The sequence below is a fragment of the Arachis stenosperma genome, chromosome 4, assembly GCF_014773155.1.
Source record: "Arachis stenosperma cultivar V10309 chromosome 4, arast.V10309.gnm1.PFL2, whole genome shotgun sequence".
NCBI classification, from domain to species: domain Eukaryota; kingdom Viridiplantae; phylum Streptophyta; class Magnoliopsida; order Fabales; family Fabaceae; genus Arachis; species Arachis stenosperma.
Window position 1 is genome coordinate 55,273,136 of NC_080380.1, and position 19,681 is coordinate 55,292,816.

The window sequence follows — 19,681 nt, forward strand, 5'->3', positions numbered from 1 at the left end:
TTTTTCCATTGGTGTTGAAATTCTCTTCATCAACTATTGCATCTTTTCTTGAATTAATCTGGTGCTTCATGACTTATTTTATTCTGATTGAGTATTATTATTCATAAATCAATGCTAATTTTTATAATACTGATATTCCTTTTTGCATTGATATGCACTTACACTATCTTGCATTACCCACACTCTCTTCCCCATTGTTTCAACTTTTTGCACTATTGATATGCCATTTGCTTCCACTATTTTCTCACTTGCATGTTGTAGCTACCATGTAATTGAGACTTTTATTATTTGGCATTAACACCCATATTTTATTTATGTTCTTATCTTTATTTTTGGGTTACTTTCCTTCCTTTGTCTCTCCTTTCAGGATGGCCACCACGAAGAGAGAGAAAAAGCTTCTTAATGGGGAGACAGGCAAGCCAATCTGCACAATCTATAGAGAAAGACATCAGTTGGAGCAGCCCGTCCACTTGTACGTCTTAGCATGCACCGAGGATGGTGCAATCTTTAAGTGTGGGTAGGTCGATACCGATCTCCACAGGTTAGTTACTTCTTTTTCAACACCAATGTTGCATTTGCATATTTGATTGCATATTTGTTTGATTTTATGCATTTAGTTGCTACTTGGTTGAAGTAATATTTTCTTTTTCAAGAAACCTTTTATAGTATTTCACTAATTTAAATTAAAAACTTTTTGAAAAACTTGTTTGAAGAAATATTATTTTGGAACATGATTTAGAGCTCAAACACACAAAACCAGTTAGATTTTAAGCCTATTTGATTGGTTACATTTTATCAACCAATATTTTATTTTTGGTGTGTGTTATTCTCTCTAAAATTGTGATCCTTGTCTTGCTTGATTCTTTATTTCCATTGTTTGATGTATGCATACACTTATATGATTGAGGCCTTAGTTCACTGAGCTTACGTAACTATATGGCCTTACCCTTTCATTATCCTTTGCAAACCAATGTTGAGCCTATTTTACCCCTTTGTTCCTTACTTTAGCTCATCACTAACTCTAAGGGGAAAATAATAATGTCCTTAATTTGAATCCTTAAAATAATAATATATTATGATTACATGGATTGTCCTAAGTTAGGTGGAAAGTTTAAGTTAATTAACGATTCAGATTTTAGTCCACTTGACCGAATACAATCCTACCTTGACCCTAACCCCATTACAACCCTTAAAAGACCTCTTGATATGTGTATCTGTGCATTAATTTTTGTTGATTGTTAGATGAAGAGTAAGCTATAGAAAGCAAGATTAGTAGAGAATTGAGAGAATTGACCCTAGACACTTGAGAGTTAGAATGATATATACTACCAGTAAGGGTTCAGTGCTTAATTTTATGTTCCCTGCTTTCGTGAGCTATCTTCTTCTTGAAAGTTATTTGTATTTTATTTTGTGGTTTGAATTAGTGAAATCCAGTTCATATTTATTCTTGAAAGATTTATTTACTTTTAACCAAGTAGGTAAAAGCATTTTGCATGTAGTTGCATTCACATTCAGAGGTTGCATTGCACGAGTCTTGCTTTTCCCTACTCATTTATTTTATCTCCCTGAGCTTAGCATGAGGACGTGCTAATGTTTAAGTGTGGGGAGGTTGATAAATCATTATTTTATGGTTTATATTGTGTTTGATTGAGTGGTTTTATCAAGCTTTTCACCGACTTATTCATATGATTAGCATGTATTTACAATTCCTTCCTAAATTGTTCTATGATTGAAAACTTGCTTCCTAAAGATCTTTTAATCGTATGTTTTTATTCTCCTTTATACCATTCGATGCCGTGATATGTGTGTTAAGTGTTTCAGGCTTCATAGGGTAGAAATGGCTTAGAGAATGAAGAGAAAGCGTGCAAAAATAGAAGGAACACAAGAAATTGAGGAGGTGACCAGCGAGAAGTCACGCGGTCGCATGGCTCATGCGACCATGCGAAATGGAAGAAATCAGAGTGATGCGTTCGCGTGCCAGACGTGACCGCGCGGATTGGAAGCTGCACGAATGACGCGAATGTGTGACGACGCGCACGTGTGGTATGAGAAACGCTGAGTGACGCGAACACGTGGACGACGCGGCCGCGTGATGTGCGCAATCTGTAGAATTACAGAAGTCGCTGGCACAGATTCTGGGCTGCATTTTAACCCAGTTTTCAGCCCAGAAACACAAATTAAAGTCAGGGAACATGCAGAGACTCAACACATCAATTCAGGGATGACTCATAATTCGATCATTACTAACAATTTTAGGTTTTAGATGTTGTTTTTAGAGAGAGAGGTTCTCTCCTATCTCCTAGGATTTAGGATTAGGATTTCTCTTAAAGGATTTAGGATTTCGACTCTTCATCAGGTTCAATATTCCTTTTACTTTATATTTCTCTTTTACTTCCAGATGCTTTAATGCTTGTATTACTTATGTTGCCTATTTGGCTTATGAACTTTTCATGTTAGGATTTTCTTAATAAATATAATTTGAGGTATTTCAGACTCATGATTGCTTTTCCTTATTTTTAATTTAGATTATTTACTATTGGCTTTGGTTGATTAACTGGTACCTCTTGAGTTATCAAACTCATTGGTGCACGAAATTGTGATCAATACTTTTCAAAACACAAACAATCCCTAGTAATGGCTCCAAAGACTTGGTGCTCAATACCATGGCATAAACACAACTTCGCACAACTAACCAGCAAGTGCACTGGGTCGTCCAAGTAATAAACCTTACGCGAGTAAGGGTCGATCCCACGGAGATTGGTGGTATGAAGCAAGCTATGGTCACCTTGTAAATCTCAGTCAGGTAGACTCAATTGGGTATAGATGATGAACGAAAATAACATAAAAGATAAAGATAGAGATACTTATGTATATCATTGGTGTAAGAGCTTCAGACAAGCGTATGAAGATGCCTTCCCTTCCGTCTCTCTGATTTCCTACTGTCTTCATCCAATCCTTCTTACTCCTTTCCATGGCAAGCTCGTGTAGGGTTTCACCGTTGTCAATGGCTACCTCCCATCCTCTCAGTGAAAATACGTCCCTGATGCTCTGTCACAGCATAGGCTAATCATCTGTCGATTCTCAATCAGACCGGAATAGAATCTAGTGATTCTTTTGGCGTCTGTCACTAACGCCCCGCCCTCAGGAGTTTGAAGCATGTCACAGTCATTCAATCATTGAATCCTACTCAGAATACCACAGACAAGGTTAGACCTTCCGAATTCTCTTGAATGCCGCCATCAGTTCTTGCCTATACCACGAAGACTCTGATCTCACGGAATGGCTGGCTCGTTTGTCAGGCGAGCACTCGGTTGTCAGGCGATCAACCATGCATCGTGTAATCAGAAATCCAAGAGATATTCACTAAGCCTCAGATGCTTGTAGAACAAGAATGGTTGTCAGTCACCTTGTTCATAGGTGAGAATGGTGATGAGTGTCAATCATCACCTTCATCAAGTTGAAGAACAAGTGATATCTTGGACAAAGAACAAGCGGAATTGAATGGAAGAACAATAGTAATTGCATTAATACTCGAGGTACAGCAGAGCTCCACACCTTAATCTATGGTGTGTAGAAACTCCACCGTTGAAAATACATAAGAATAAGGTCTAGGCATGGCCGAATGGCCAGCCTCCCAAAGTGAGTTCAATCATCAAAACATGATCAAAAGACTCTCTATCTCTATTACATTAGTAAAAGGTCCTACTTATAGAAAACTAGTAGCCTAGGGTGTACAGAGATGAGTAAATGACATAAAAATCCACTTCCGGGCCCACTTGGTGTGTGCTTGGGCTGAGCAATGAAGCATTTTCGTGTAGAGACTTCTCTTGGAGTTAAACGCCAGCTTTTATGCCAGTTTGGGCGTTTAACTCCCAATTAGGTGCCAGTTCCGGCGTTTAACGCTGGAATTTCTGTAGGTGACTTTGAACGCCGGTTTGGGCCATCAAATCTTGGGCAAAGTATGGACTATCATCTATTGCTGGAAAGCCCAGGATGTCTACTTTCCAACGCCATTGAGAGCGCGCCAATTGGGCTTTTGTAGCTCCAGAAAATCCACTTCGAATGCAGGGAGGTCAGAATCCAACAGCATCTGCAGTCCTTTTCAGTCTCTAAATCAGATTTTTGCTCAGGTCCCTCAATTTCAGCCAGAAAATACCTGAAATCATAGAAAAACACACAAACTCATAGTAAAGTCCAGAAAAGTGAATTTTAACTAAAAACTAATAAAAATATATTAAGAACTCAACTAAAACTACTAAAAACATACTAAAAACAATGCCAAAAAGCGTACAAATTATCCGCTCATCACAACAACAAACTTAAATTGTTGCTTGTCCCCAAGCAACTAAAGATCAAATAAGATAAAAAGAAGAGAATATGCAATGAACTCCAAAAACATCTATGAAGATCAGTATTAATTAGATGAGCGGGGCTTTTAGCTTTTTGCCTCTGAATAGTTTTGGCATCTCACTTTATCCTTTGGAACTCAGAATGATTGGCTTCTTTAGGAACTCAGAATCCAGATAGTGTTATTGATTCTCCTAGTTAAGTATGATGATTCTTGAACACAGCTACTTTATTGAGTCTTGGCTGTGGCCCAAAGCACTCTGTCTTCCAGTATTACCACCGGATACATACATGCCACAGACACATAATTGGGTGAACCTTTTCAGATTGTGACTCAGCTTTGCTAAAGTCCCCAATTAGAGGTGTCCAGGGTTCTTAAGCACACTCTTATTGCCTTGGATCACAACTTTATTTCTTTCTTTTTCATCAATTTTTTTTTCGTTTTTTTTTTTTTTTTCGTTTGCTTTTTTTTTTGTATTCACTGCTTTTTCTTGCTTCAAGAATCATTTTTATGATTTTTCAGATCCTCAGTAACATGTCTCCTTTTTCATCATTCTTTCAAGAGCCAACATTCATGAACAACAAATTCAAAAGACATATGCACTGTTCAAGCATACATTCAGAAAACAAAAGTGTTGCCACCACATCAAAATAATTAAACTGTTATAAAATTCAAAATTCATGCAATTCTTTTCCTTTTCAATTAAGCACGTTTGTTTAAGAAAGGTGATGGATTCATAGGACATTCATAACTTTAAGGCATAGACACTAAGACACTAATGATCATAAGACACAAACATGGATAAACATAAGCACTAAAATTCGAAAAACAGAAGAATAAAGAACAAGGAAATCAAGGAACGGGTCCACCTTAGTGATGGCGGCTCTTCCTTCCTCTTGAAGGTCCTATGGAGTGCTTGAGCTCCTCAATGTCTCTTCCTTGCCTTTGTTGCTCCTCTCTCATGATTCTTTGATCTTCTCTTATTTCATGGAGGAGAATGGAGTATTCTTGGTGCTCCACCCTTAGTTGTCCCATGTTGGAACTCAATTCTCCTAGGGAGGTGTTTAGTTGCTCCCAATAGTTTTGTGGAGGAAAGTGCATCCCTTGAGGCATCTCAGGGATCTCATGATGAGAGGGGTTTCTTGTGTGCTCCATCCGTTTCTTGGTAATGGGCTTATCCTCATCAATGGTGATGTCTCCCTCTATGTCAACTCCAACTGAATAACAGAGGTGACAAATGAGGTGAGGAAAGGCTAACCTTGCTAAGGTAGAGGACTTATCCGCCACCTTGTAGAGTTCTTGGGCTATAACCTCATGAACTTCCACTTCTTCTCCAATCATGATGCTATGGATCATGATGGCCTGGTCTAAAGTAACTTCGGACCGGTTGCTAGTGGGAATGATTGAGCGTTGGATAAACTCCAACCATCCTCTAGCCACGGGTTTGAGGTCATGCCTTCTCAATTGAACCGGCTTGCCTCTTGAATCTTTCTTCCATTGTGCGCCCTCTTCACATATGATTGTGAGGACTTGGTCCAACCTTTGATCAAAGTTGACCCTTCTTGTGTAAGGATGTTCATCTCCTTGCATCATAGGCAAGTTGAACGCCACCCTCACACTGTCCGGACTAAAATCCAAGTATTTCCCCCGAACCATAGTAAGATAATTCTTTGGATCCGGGTTCATACTTTGATCATGGCTCTTGGTGATCCATGCATTGGCATAGAACTCTTGAACCATCAAGATTCCAACTTGCTGAATGGGGTTGGTAAGTACTTCCCAACCTCTTCTTTGGATCTCATGGCGGATCTCCGGATATTCACCCTTTTTGAGTAAAAAGGGGACCTCGGGGATCACCTTCTTCAAGGCCACAACTTCATAGAAGTGGTCTTGATGCACCCTTGAGATGAACCTATCCATCTCCCATGACTCGGAGGTGGAAGCTTTTGCCTTCCCTTTCCTCTTTCTAGAGGTTTCTCCGGCCTTGGATGCCATAATGGTTATGGAAAAACGAAAAAGCAACGCTTTTACCACACCAAACTTAAAATGTTTGCTCGTCCTCGAGCAAAAGAAGAAAGAAGAGAGTAGAAGAAGAAGAAATGAGGAAGAGGGAGATGGTGGTGTATTCGGCCAAAGAGGGGGAGAAGTGGTGTTTAGGTTGTGTGAAAATGAAGGAATGAAGAAGGGTATTTATAGGAGAGAGGGGAGATGAGGTTCGGCCATTATGGGTGGGTTTGGGAGGGAAAGTGGTTTGAATTTGAAGAGTGAGGTTGGTGGGGTTTTATGAAGGATGGATGTGAGTGGTGAAGAGAAAGATGGGATTTGATAGGTGAAGGGGTTTTGGGGAAGAGGTATTGAGGTGATTGGTGAATGGGGGAAGAAGAGAGAGAGTGGTGGTGGGGTTGGTGGGGATCCTGTGGGGTCCACAGATCCTGTGGTGTCAAGGAAAAGTCATCCCTGCACCAAATGTTGCTCAAAATCACGTTTTGAGCTATTACTGGCGTTAAACGCCGGGCTGGTGCCCATTCCTGGCGTTTAACGCCAGGTTCTTGCCCTTTTCTGGCGTTTAACGCCAGTCTGGTGCCCCTTTCTGGCGTTAAACGCCCAGAATGGTGCCAGACTGGGCGTTAAACGCCCAACTGCTAGGTTTACTGGCGTTTGAACGCCAACAACATCTTCCTCCAGGGTGTGCTATTTTTCTTCCTGTTTTTCATTCTATTTTTGCTTTTTCAATGGATTTTGTGACTTCTTATGATCATCAACCTACAAAAAACATAAAATAACAAAAGAAACTATATAGATTATAATCATTGGGTTGCCTCCCAACAAGCGCTTCTTTAATGTCAGTAGCTTGACAGAGGGCTCTCATGGAGCCTCACAGATACTCAGAGCAATGTTGGAACCTCCCAACACCAAACTTAGAGTTTGAATGTGGGGGTTCAACACCAAACTTAGAGTTTGGTTGTGGCCTCCCAACACCAAACTTAGAGTTTGACTGTGGGGGCTCTTCTTGACTCTGTTTTGAGAGAAGTTCTTCATGCTTCATCTCTATGGTGACAGAGGGATATCCTTGAGCCTTAAACACAAAGGATTCTTCATTCACTTGAATGATCAGTTCACCTCCATCAACATCAATCACAGCCTTTGCTGTGGCTAGGAAGGGTCTGCCAAGGATGATGGTTTCATCCATGCACTTCCCAGTCTCTAGGACTATGAAATCAGTAGGAATGTAATGGTCTTCAACCTTTACCAGAACATTCTCTACAAGTCCATGAGCTTGTTTTCTTGAGTTGTCTGCCATCTCTAGTGAGATTTTTGCAGCTTGCACCTCAAAGATCCCTAGCTTCTCCATTACAGAGAGAGGCATGAGGTTCACACTTGACCCTAAGTCACACAGAGCCTTCTTGAAGGTCATGGTGCCTATGGTGCAAGGTATTGAAAACTTCCCAGGATCTTGTTTCTTTTGAGGTAATCTCTGCCTAGACAAGTCATCCAGTTCTTTGGTGAGCAAAGGAGGTTCATTCTCCCAAGTCTCATTTCCAAATAACTTGTCATTTAGCTTCATGATTGCTCCAAGGTATTTAGCAACTTGCTCTTCAGTGACATACTCATCCTCTTCAGAGGAAGAATACTCATCAAAGCTCATGAAAGGCAGAAGTAGGTCCAATGGAATCTCTATGGTCTCATTTTGAGCCTCAGATTCCCATGGTTCCTCATTGGGGAACTCATTGGAGGTTAGTGCACGCCCATTGAGGTCTTCCTCAGTGGCGTTCACTTCCTCTCTATCCTCTCCAAATTCGGCCATATTGATGGCTTTGCACTCTCCTTTTGGATTTTCTTTTGTGTTGCTTGGGAGAGTACTTGGAGGGAGTTCAGTAACTTTCTTGCTCAGCTGTCCTACTTGTCCTTCCAAATTCCTAATGGAGGACCTTGTTTCATTCATGAAACTTTGAGTGGTTTTAATTAGATCAGAGACCATGGTTGCTAAGTCAGAGGGGTTCTGCTTAGGATTCTCTGTCTGTTGCTGAGAAGATGATGGAAAAGGTTTGCCATTGTTAAACCTGTTTCTTCCACCATTATTATTGAAACCTTGTTGAGGTCTCTCTTGGTTCTTCCATGAGAGATTTGGGTGATTTCTGCATGAAGAATTATAGGTGTTACCATAGGGTTCTCCTAGGTAATTCACCTCTTCCATTGAAGGGTTCTCAGGATCATAAGCTTCTTCCTCAGATGAAGCCTCCTTAGTACTGCTTGGTGCATTTTGCATTCCAGACAGACTTTGAGAAATCAAATTGACTTGTTGAGTCAATATCTTGTTCTGAGCCAAAATGGCATTCAGAGTGTCAATCTCAAGAACTCCTTTCTTCTGACTAGTCCCATTGTTTACAGGATTCCTTTCAGAAGTGTACATGAATTGGTTATTTGCAACCATTTCAATTAGCTCTTGAGCCTCTGTAGGCATCTTCTTCAGATGAAGAGATCCTCCAGCAGAGCTATCCAAAGACATCTTGGACAGTTCAGAGAGACCATCATAGAAAATACCTATGATGCTCCATTCAGAAAGCATGTCAGAAGGACATTTTCTGATCAATTGTTTGTATCTTTCCCAAGCTTCATAGAGGGATTCCCCATCCTTCTGTCTGAAGGTTTGGACTTCCACTCTAAGCTTACTCCATCTTTGTGGTGGAAAGAACTTTGCCAAGAAGGCATTGACTAGCTTTTCCCAAGAGTCCAGGCTTTCTTTAGGTTGAGAGTCCAACCATATTCTAGCTCTGTCTCTTACAGCAAAAGGGAATAGCATCAGTCTATAGACCTCAGGGTCAACCCCATTAGTCTTGACTGTGTCACAGATTTGCAAGAATTCAGCTAAGAACTGATGAGGATCTTCCATTGGAAGTCCATGGAACTTGCAATTCTGTTGCATTAGAGAAACTAATTGAGGCTTAAGCTCAAAGTTGTTTGCTCCAATGGCAGGGATAGAGATGCTTCTCCCATAAAAATCAGGAGTAGGTGCAGTAAAGTCACCCAGCACCTTCCTTGCATTGTTTGCATTATTGTTGTTTTCGGCTGCCATGTCTTCTTTTTCTTTGAAGAATTCGGTCAGGTCCTCTAAAGAGAGTTGTGCTTTGGCTTCTCTTAGTTTTCTTTTCAAGGTCCTTTCGGGTTCAGGGTCAGCTTCAACAAGAATGCCTTTGTCTCTGCTCCTGCTCATATGAAAGAGAAGAGAACAAGAAAATGTGGAATCCTCTATGTCACAGTATAGAGATTCCTTGAGGTGTCAGAGGAAAAGAGAAATAGAAAGAAGAAGGAGAAGAAGAATTCGAACTTTACTTAGATAAGGTTCGAATTGTGCATTGAGAAGGAGTGGTACTCCATAAATAGAAGGATGTGAGAAGGAGGGAAGAAGATTTTCGAAAATTAAAATATTTTGAAAACATTTTTGAAAAATATTAATTGATTTTCGAAAATCAAAGTGGAAAAGAAACCAAGTGATTTTTGAAAAAAGATTTTTAAATTAGAAATCAAAAAGATTTGATTGAAAACTATTTTGAAAAAGATGTGGTTAAGAAGATATGATTGAAAAGTTATGGTTTTAAAAAGATTTGATTTGAAAACAATTTAAAAGATATGTTTTGAAAACAATTTTAAAAAGATTTGATTTAAAAAAAATAATGACTTGCCTAACAAGAAAAGATATGATTCAGACATTAAACCTTTCTCAACAGAAAAGGCAACATACTTGAAATGCCCAATCAAATCATCAATTGTTAGCAAGTATCTTTGAAAAAGGAAAGAAATTGATTTTGAAAACATTTGATTGAAAAGATATGATTTGAAAAAGATTTGATTTTGAAAAACTTTGAAAACTTGAAAAAAATTGATTTGAAAAACAAAATCTTCCCCCTAGCACCATCCTGGCGTTAAACACCCAGAATGGTATACATTCTGGCGTTTAACGCCCAAAATGCACCCTTTTTGGGCGTTAAACGCCCAACCAGGTACCCTGGCTGGCGTTTAAACGCCAGTCTGCCTTCTTCACTGGGCATTTTCGAATGCTCAGCTTTTTTCTGTATAATTCCTCTGCAGTATGTTCTGAATCTTCAATTCTCTGTATTATTGACTTGAAAAGACACAAATTAAAAATATTTTTGGATTTTTAATAATCAAAATGCAACAAGAATCAAATAACAATGCATGCAAGACACCAAACTTAGCAGTTTGTATACTACTGACACTATATGAGACACATAAACACTCAAGTCAAAAGAATTCAAAGATCAGAGTAAGAAATCATCGAGAATTACTTGAAGATCCTTAAGACACATGAATGAATGCATGCAATTGACACCAAACTTAAGATGAGACACTAGACTTTAAGCAAGAAACATCAAATATTTTTGGTTTTTATGATTTTGTAATTTTTTTGTGATTTTCGAAAATTAAGTGGAAAAAGATATCAAAATTCTTAATGAGAATTCCAGGAATCAGTGCAATGCTAGTCTAAGACTCCGGTCCAGGAATTAGACATGGCTTCACAGCCAGCCAAGCTTTCAAAGAAAGCTTCGGTCCAAAACACTAGACATGGCCAAAGGCCAGCCAAGCCTTAGCAGATCACTGCTCCAAAAGCAAGATCAACAAGCTCTTGTGATGATAAGTTGAAACCTCGGTCCAATGAAATTAGACATGGCTTTACAGCCAGCCAGATTTCAGCAAATCATCATGAAACTCTAGAATTCATCTTCAAGAATTTCGAAAAGATAAATGCCTAATCTAAGCAACAAGATGAACCGTCAGTTGTCCATACACAAGAACAATCCCCGGCAACGGCGCCAAAAACTTGGTGCACGAAATTGTGATCAATACTTTTCAAAACACAAACAATCCCTAGTAATGGCTCCAAAGATTTGGTGCTCAATACCATGGCATAAACACAACTTCGCACAACTAACCAGCAAGTGCACTGGGTCGTCCAAGTAATAAACCTTACGCGAGTAAGGGTCGATCCCACGGAGATTGGTGGTATGAAGCAAGCTATGGTCACCTTGTAAATCTCAGTCAGGCAGACTCAATTGGGTATAGATGATGAACGAAAATAACATAAAAGATAAAGATAGAGATACTTATGTATATCATTGGTGTAAGAGCTTCAGACAAGCGTATGAAGATGCCTTCCCTTCCGTCTCTCTGATTTCCTACTGTCTTCATCCAATCCTTCTTACTCCTTTCCATGGCAAGCTCGTGTAGGGTTTCACCGTTGTCAATGGCTACCTCCCATCCTCTCAGTGAAAATACGTCCCTGATGCTCTGTCACAGCATAGGCTAATCATCTGTCGGTTCTCAATCAGACCGGAATAGAATCCAGTGATTCTTTTGGCGTCTGTCACTAACGCCCCGCCCTCAGGAGTTTGAAGCACGTCACAGTCATTCAATCATTGAATCCTACTCAGAATACCACAGACAAGGTTAGACCTTCCGGATTCTCTTGAATGCCGCCATCAGTTCTTGTCTATACCACGAAGACTCTGATCTCACGGAATGGCTGGCTCGTTTGTCAGGCGAGCACTCGGTTGTCAGGCGATCAACCATGCATCGTGCAATCAGAAATCCAAGAGATATTCACTAAGCCTCAGATGCTTGTAGAACAAGAATGGTTGTCAGTCACCTTGTTCATAGGTGAGAATGGTGATGAGTGTCAATCATCACCTTCATCAAGTTGAAGAACAAGTGATTTCTTGGACAAAGAACAAGCAGAATTGAATGGAAGAACAATAGTAATTGCATTAATACTCGAGGTACAGCAGAGCTCCACACCTTAATCTATGGTGTGTAGAAACTCCACCGTTGAAAATACATAAGAATAAGGTCTAGGCATGGCCGAATGGCCAGCCTCCCAAAGTGAGTTCAATCATCAAAACATGATCAAAAGACTCTCTATCTCTATTACATTAGTAAAAGGTCCTACTTATAGAAAACTAGAAGCCTAGGGTGTACAGAGATGAGTAAATGACATAAAAATCCACTTCCGGGCCCACTTGGTGTGTGCTTGGGCTGAGCAATGAAGTATTTTCGTGTAGAGACTTCTCTTGGAGTTAAACGCCAGCTTTTATGCCAGTTTGGGCGTTTAACTCCCAATTAGGTGCCAGTTCCGGCGTTTAACGCTGGAATTTCTGTAGGTGACTTTGAACGCCGGTTTGGGCCATCAAATCTTGGGCAAAGTATAGACTATCATATATTGCTGGAAAGCCCAGGATGTCTACTTTCCAAAGCCGTTGAGAGCGCGCCAATTGGGTTTTTGTACCTCCAGAAAATCCACTTCGAATGCAGGGAGGTCAGAATCCAACAGCATCTGCAGTCCTTTTCAGTCTCTAAATCAGATTTTTGCTCAGGTCCCTCAATTTCAGCCAGAAAATACCTGAAATCACAGAAAAACACACAAACTCATAGTAAAGTCCAGAAAAGTGAATTTTAACTAAAAACTAATAAAAATATATTATGAACTCAACTAAAACTACTAAAAACATACTAAAAACAATGCCAAAAAGCGTACAAATTATCCGCTCATCACTCATCGTGATTGATAATTATTATTCTTGCTGATTAATTTAGATTCCTATAACTCTAGTCTTTCCTTAAGGAGTTGACTAGGACTTTAGGTGTTAAATTAATTTGTCCACTTAACTGACCTTCATAGTTAAAGGTTGACTTAGTGGGAGCAAAAGTATAATTCTCATCACCATTGATAAGGATAACTAGGATATATAGGACTTCCAATTTTCATACTGTTCCGAGGGTTACCTGAAACGTGGAGCTCGGTCGTCTGGCAGGACCCGAGGTGGGGGTTCCGTGACCCGAGCTTGATGCGCTGAGCGGCGGGTGGTTGTACCTGCAATGACACTCCGATGCTTAAGTTAGCATGGGTCCAAGCAGATATGTGTAGAATGTAGAATATGTCTCATACCTGGGTGCTCCAGTGTATTTATAGTAGTTGGCCGTGATCTTCCCTGGATAAGATATTCTTATCTTATCTTATCTTTTGGGAGTTTTATCTCTATCTTTGTGGAACCGCCTCTTCTAGGCCTTTTCGGCCTTTAGATTTTGGGCTGTGTTCCTTCTGATGGGCCTTCCTTGCATTATCGTCCGAGGTCTGACCTTTAGGCGTGAGCCTTAAGATGAGGTCGGACCTTTTACAATTTTGTCGAGCTGGAGGAGCTCGGTCAGGGTATGAACAGTGCCCCTGCCCGAGTTCGTCCTTTTTTGGGAGGTCGAGCTCGGGCATAGTAGTCTTTTCAAAATTCAAAATGACCGTTCCTGCTTTTATTGCATTTTAGTTGTTTTTGGATAACAACTTTTTAGCTAGCGCTTGGAACTTTTGCCTTTGGTTTCGTTCTTTCGCTTTGTACTTTTTAGTTGTTTTTGTAAAGCAACTTTTTAGTAAGCGTTTTCGAAACTTCCTTCGATTTCGTTCTTTCGCTTATACTTTTTAGTTGTTTTTGTAAAGCAACTTTTTAGTAAGCGTTTTCGAAATCCTTGTTTTCGCCGTTTTGAGGCTTCTTCCTTTTGATCCGGGCTTTTTCCTCGGACCTCGGACGTTTCGAGTACCTCCCTTGTTGGGTCCGACCTTGTTGTCGGTCGGCCCTTTAAGTTATTTTTGTAATCTCTTTTATTTGGCTTTTTGAGCTTTTTCAGAGTTACTTTATAACTTCTCACATTAATTTGAACCTCGTCGCTTTATCTTTGCCGACCTTGTGTGGTCTCTTGGCAAATGATTTTTTGCGTTTTGCCGAGCATAAATTAATGCGCCTTGGCGGGGTACTTTCTAGGATTTTGTTTCCTTGTAGGGTCCTTTCCAATTTGCAGCTAGCTTTCCTTCTCCCGACTTTTGTGTTCCGATGTCATTTCGGATTAGGATCAGGTCGTGAATGGAGAAGCTTCGCTTTATTACTTTCTGATTGTATCTGAGGGCCGTTCGCCGTTTTAAGGCTTCTTCTCGAATCCGAGCTCTTTCTCGGACCTCGGGGAGGAGGTCGAGTTCTTCCCTTTGTGCCTGCGGGTTATCTTTTTCGTTGTAGAAGATGGTTCTAGGTGACCCTTCTTCTATTTCAGTAGGAATCATTGCCTCCATTCCATAAGCTAGTCGGAATGGCGATTCTCCCGTTGTAGAGTGTGGGGTTGTCCGATATGCCCATAGCACCTGGGGGAGCTCTTCGGCCCATGCCCCTTTGGCCTCTTGGAGTCTTCGTTTTAACCCGGCCAGGATGACTTTATTTGCAGCTTCTGCTTGCCCATTGGCTTGTGGGTGCTCGACCGATGTGAATTGCTGTTTGATTTTTAGTTCGGCCACCAATTTCTGAAAACTTGTGTCCGTGAATTGTGTTCCATTGTCTGTTGTGATGGAGTAGGGGACTCCGAACCTTGTGACAATGTTTTTGTATAGGAATTTGCGGCTTTTCTGAGCCGTAATGGTGGCTAAGGGTTCAGCTTCGATCCACTTTGTGAAGTAGTCGACCCCTACTATGAGGTATTTGACTTGCCCCGGTCCTTGTGGGAACGGGCCGAGTAGGTCGAGTCCCCATTTTGCGAAGGGCCATGGTGCAGTGATGCTGATAAGGTCTTCGGGTGGTGCCTTGTGAAAATTGGCGTGTTTTTGGCAGGGAGGGCATATTTTCACGAACTCTGTTGCGTCTCTTTGCAAGGTCGGCCAGTAGAACCCGGCTCTGACTACTTTTTTGGATAGTGCCCGAGCTCCGAGATGGTTTCCACACATGCCTTCGTGGACTTCTTTGAGGACGCCTTTTGTTTCTGAGGTTGGGACGCACCTAAGGAGGGGGTTTGAGAATCCTCTTCTGTATAATACGTCGTGAATTAGTGTATAATTTTGGGCGTCCTTTGTAAGTCTTTTAGCTTCTTTTCTTTCGGCGGGGAGAGTTCCCGACTTCAGGTAGTTGAGTATGGGGGTCATCCATCCTTGCTGTTGGTTGGATATATTTAGCGTTTCTTCCTCTCTTAGTACGGAGGGAGATTGTAAGGTTTCTTGGAGGAGACTTCTGTTGTTGCCTCCGGGCTTGGTGCTAGCGAGCTTTGAGAGGGCGTCTGCCCGGGCATTTTGTTCCCGAGGTATGTGCTGTATTTGTATTTCTGGAAAGTGGCGTAATTGTGCCTGTGTTTGGTCCAGGTATTTTTTCATAGTTGGGTCTTTGGCCTGGTAGCTTCCATTTACTTGTGATGTGACGACCTGGGAGTCGCTGAAGATTGTGATTTTCCGGGCTCCGACCTCTTCGGCTAGCTTTAGACCTGCTAGTAGGGCTTCGTATTCGGCTTGGTTGTTTGAAGCTTGGAACTCGAATTTTAGGGATAGTTCTATCCGCGTTCCTTGGTCGCTTTCGAGTATAACCCCGGCTCCACTTCCAGTTTTGTTTGAGGACCCGTCGACATATAGGTTCCATGAGAGTGGGGTTCCAGGGGTCTCAGTGTATTCTGCGATGAAGTCGGCTAGATACTGAGACTTTATGGCAATCCGGGTTTCATAGTGGAGGTCGAACTCGGACAGTTCCACCGCCCATTGCAGTATTCGTCCTGCCAGGTCTGTTTTTTGGAGGATGTGTCTCATGGGTTGGTTTGTCCGGACTTTGATGGTGTGGGCTTGAAAGTAGGGACGGAGCCTCCGAGCTGTGAACACTAGGGCGTAGGCGAACTTCTCTATCTTCTGATAGTTTAATTCGGCCCCTTGTAGTGCCTTGCTTACAAAGTATATGGGGTGTTGTCCTTGGTCATTTTCTCGTATTAATGCTGAAGCGACTGCTCGATGTCCAACCGAGAGGTATAGTACGAGTTCTTCTCCCTTTAGAGGTCGGGTTAGGATTGGTGGCTGCCCGAGGAATTCCTTGAATTCTTGGAAGGCCTTTTCGCATTCTGGGGTCCATGAGAAGGGTTTCCCTTTCTTTAGGAGTGAGTAGAGAGGCAGTGACTTTATTGCTGATCCTGCCAAGAATCTTGATAGTGCGGCTAGCCTTCCATTCAGTTGTTGTACTTCCTTGACACACGTCGGGCTCTTCATATTGAGTATCGCTTGGCATTTGTCCGGGTTCGCTTCGATGCCCCTTTGAGTCAGCATGAAGCCTAAGAACTTTCCGGCTTCTGCGGCGAAGGTGCACTTTGTCGGGTTAAGTCTCATGTTGTGTTTTCTGAGGGTGCCGAAGATGCTGGTGAGGTCGGTCAGTAAGTTTTTGTCCTCTTGTGTCTTTACCAGCATGTCGTCGACGTACACCTCTAGCTGTAGTCCGATGTGCTCTGAGAACACTTTGTTCATTAGCCTCTGGTAGGTTGCCCCTGCGTTCTTCAGCCCGAAGGGCATTACTACGTAGCAGTAGTTTGCCCTTGGGGTTATGAACGAGGTCTTTTCTTGGTCGGGTCCGTACATCGGGATTTGATTGTATCCCGAGTATGCGTCCATGAAGGAGAGATATCTGTAGCCTGAGGCTGCGTCTACTAAGGCGTCGATGTTTGGTAGTGGATATGGGTCTTTGGGGCAGGCTTTGTTGAGATCTGTGTAATCGACGCACATCCTCCATTTTCCGTTGGGCTTTTTTACCAGGACCACGTTTGCAAGCCATAGGGAGTATTTTACTTCCCTAATGAATCCTGCATCTAGTAGTGCTTGTACTTGTTCTCCTATTGCTTGCATACGCTCGGGTCCGAGCTTCCGACGTCTTTGTTGGACAGGTCGGGATCCCGGGTAAACTGATAGCTTATGGCACATCAGGTCGGGATTTATTCCTGGCATGTCGGAGGCTTTCCAGGCGAAGAGGTCGGAGTTTTCCTTTAAGAGGTTTATGAGTTCCTCTCTTAGGCCCGTTTTGAGGTTTGCTCCTATGTTTGTGATTTTTTCAGGTGTGTTCCCAATCTGGACTTGTTCGGTTTCTCCCTCTGGTTGTGGTCGAAGATCTTCTCGGGACTGAACTCGTCCGAGTTCTATCGTGTTGACCTCTTTCCCTTTCAGGCTCAGGCTTTCGTTATAGCATCGCCGCGCTAGTTTTTGGTCGCCTTTTAGAGTAGCGATTCCTTTTGCGGTAGGGAACTTCATACAGAGGTGTGGGGTCGAGACTATAGCCCCTAGCCTGTTTAGGGTTGGTCGCCCAATGAGGGCATTGTATGCTGAAGTGACGTTGACTATAATGTAGTCGATGCTTAATGTTTTAGATTGTTCACCTTTTCCAAAGGTAGTGTGTAGCGAGATGTATCCTAAGGGATGGATCGGGGTATCCCCTAGCCCAAATAGGTCGGTAGGATAGGCCTTTAGTTCTTTTTCTTCAAGTCCGAGCTTGTCGAATGCCGATTTGAATAGGATATCTGCTGAGCTTCCCTGGTCAATCAGGGTTCGATGTAAGTTGGCGTTTGCTAGGATAATGGTGACTACCATCGGATCGTCGTGCCCGGGAATTATCCCTTGAGCATCTTCTCGGGTAAATGAGATAGTAGGTAACTCGGGCAGGGGACTGTCTTCTCGGACATGATAGACTTCTTTGAGGTGTCTTTTTCGCGAGGATCTGGATGTTCCTCCGCCTGCAAAACCTCCATTTATCATGTGAACGTGTCTTTCAGGGGTTCGCGGGACTTGTTCGGCCCGACCTTCATTGTCTCCCCGTCTTCTCTTCCTGGTCTCTTCTCCTTTCTCTGCTATGTACCTGTCGAGTTTTCCTTCTCTGGCTAGCTTTTCTATAACATTCTTTAGGTCGTGGCAGTCGTTGGTAGAATGACCGTAGAGCTTGTGATATTCACAGTATTCGGACCGATCTCTCCCCGCTCTCTTGTGTTTTAGAGGTCGGGGTGGTGGGATCTTTTCGGTGTGGCATACTTCTCTGTAGATGTCTACCAGGGAGACTCGGAGGGGGGTGTAGTTGTGGTACTTCCGTGGCTTGTCCGAGTTGGGTTCTTCTTTCTTCTTCTATTCCCGATCTCGATCTCGGAGTGGGTAGGTTGATTCCTTCCTAGAAGAGTCTCTTAGCTGGGAGGTTTCCTCTATATTGATATATTTTTCTGCCCGCTCCTGCACCTCGTATAGGGAGGTCGGGTATCGTTTGGATAGGGATTGGCTAAACGGTCCTTCCTTTAGGCCGTTTGCCAGTCCCATGATAGCTGCTTCAGTGGGCAAGTGTTGTATGTCCAGGCAGGCTTTGTTGAATCGCTCCATGTATTCTCAGAGAGTTTCTTGGTTACCTTGTTTGACCCCGAGTAGACCGGGGGCATGTCTTGTCTTGTCCTTTTGAATAGAGAACCTCGTTAGGAATTTTTTGGTTAGGTCTTCGAAGCTGGTGATTGATTTTGGTGGCAGGTTGTCGAACCACTTCATGGCTGACTTGGTGAGAGTGGTGGGGAAGGCTTTGCATCGAACCGCGTCGGAGGCGTCGACCAGGTACATTCTGCTTCTGAAGTTGCTGAGGTGGTGACTTGGATCGGTGGTGCCGTCGTAGAGATCCATATCGGGTGGTTTGAAGTTTCGCGGTACCTTCTCCTCCATGATCTCTTGCGTGAAGGGATCATGGTTGCCTTCGGGGGTGGTGCCGCGTTCCGTCCGGTCTTTCAGGTTGGCCTCTATTTTCCGTAGTTTTTCTTCTAATTCTCTGCGCTTGCGAGCCTCCCTTCTCAGATCTTGTTCAGTTTCTTTCTGCTTCTTTATGTCCTCTTCGAGTTGTTTCAGTCGGTTCTGTTGTGCCCGGACTGCTTCTAGAATTTCCGAGCTCTTTTCTTTTTCGGGATTTTGTGGATCTTTGTTTGGGAGTGATGTCTTTGGGCGATTCTGTTTGTTTCCTCCTGGAGTGCGCGGTGATAGAGGGCTGTCCGGTCGTTCTCCGGTGTCAACTTCCTCCCCTTGTTCTGATGTAGCGTGGTCATTGTTGGGAGGGTCGTCCGCCATGGTGAAGGGATGACTTCCAGGTCCCCGGCAACGGCGCCAATGTTCCGAGGGTTACCTGAAACGTGGAGCTCGGTCGTCTGGCAGGACCCGAGGTGGGGGTTCCGTGACCCGAGCTTGATGCGCTGAGCGGCGGGTGGTTGTACCTGCAATGACACTTCGATGCTTAAGTTAGCATGGGTCCAAGCAGATATGTGTAGAATGTAGAATATGTCTCATACCTGGGTGCTCCAGTGTATTTATAGTAGTTGGCCGTGATCTTCCCTGGATAAGATATTCTTATCTTATCTTATCTTTTGGGAGTTTTATCTCTATCTTTGTGGAACCGCCTCTTCTAGGCCTTTTCGGCCTTTAGATTTTGGTCTGTGTTCCTTCTGATGGGCCTTCCTTGCATTATCGTCCGAGGTCCGACCTTTAGGCGTGAG

The 19,681-nt window shown here is 42.6% G+C and overlaps 1 non-coding gene across 1 annotated transcript; it reads left to right on the forward strand.

The window, feature by feature from the left end:
• Positions 1-8,909: 8,909 nt before the first annotated feature.
• On the forward strand, positions 8,910-9,017 carry LOC130978853 (small nucleolar RNA R71). Its single transcript, XR_009086463.1, has one exon. It is a non-coding gene; the product is annotated as a small nucleolar RNA R71 (small nucleolar RNA).
• The last annotated feature ends 10,664 nt before the right edge of the window (positions 9,018-19,681 follow it).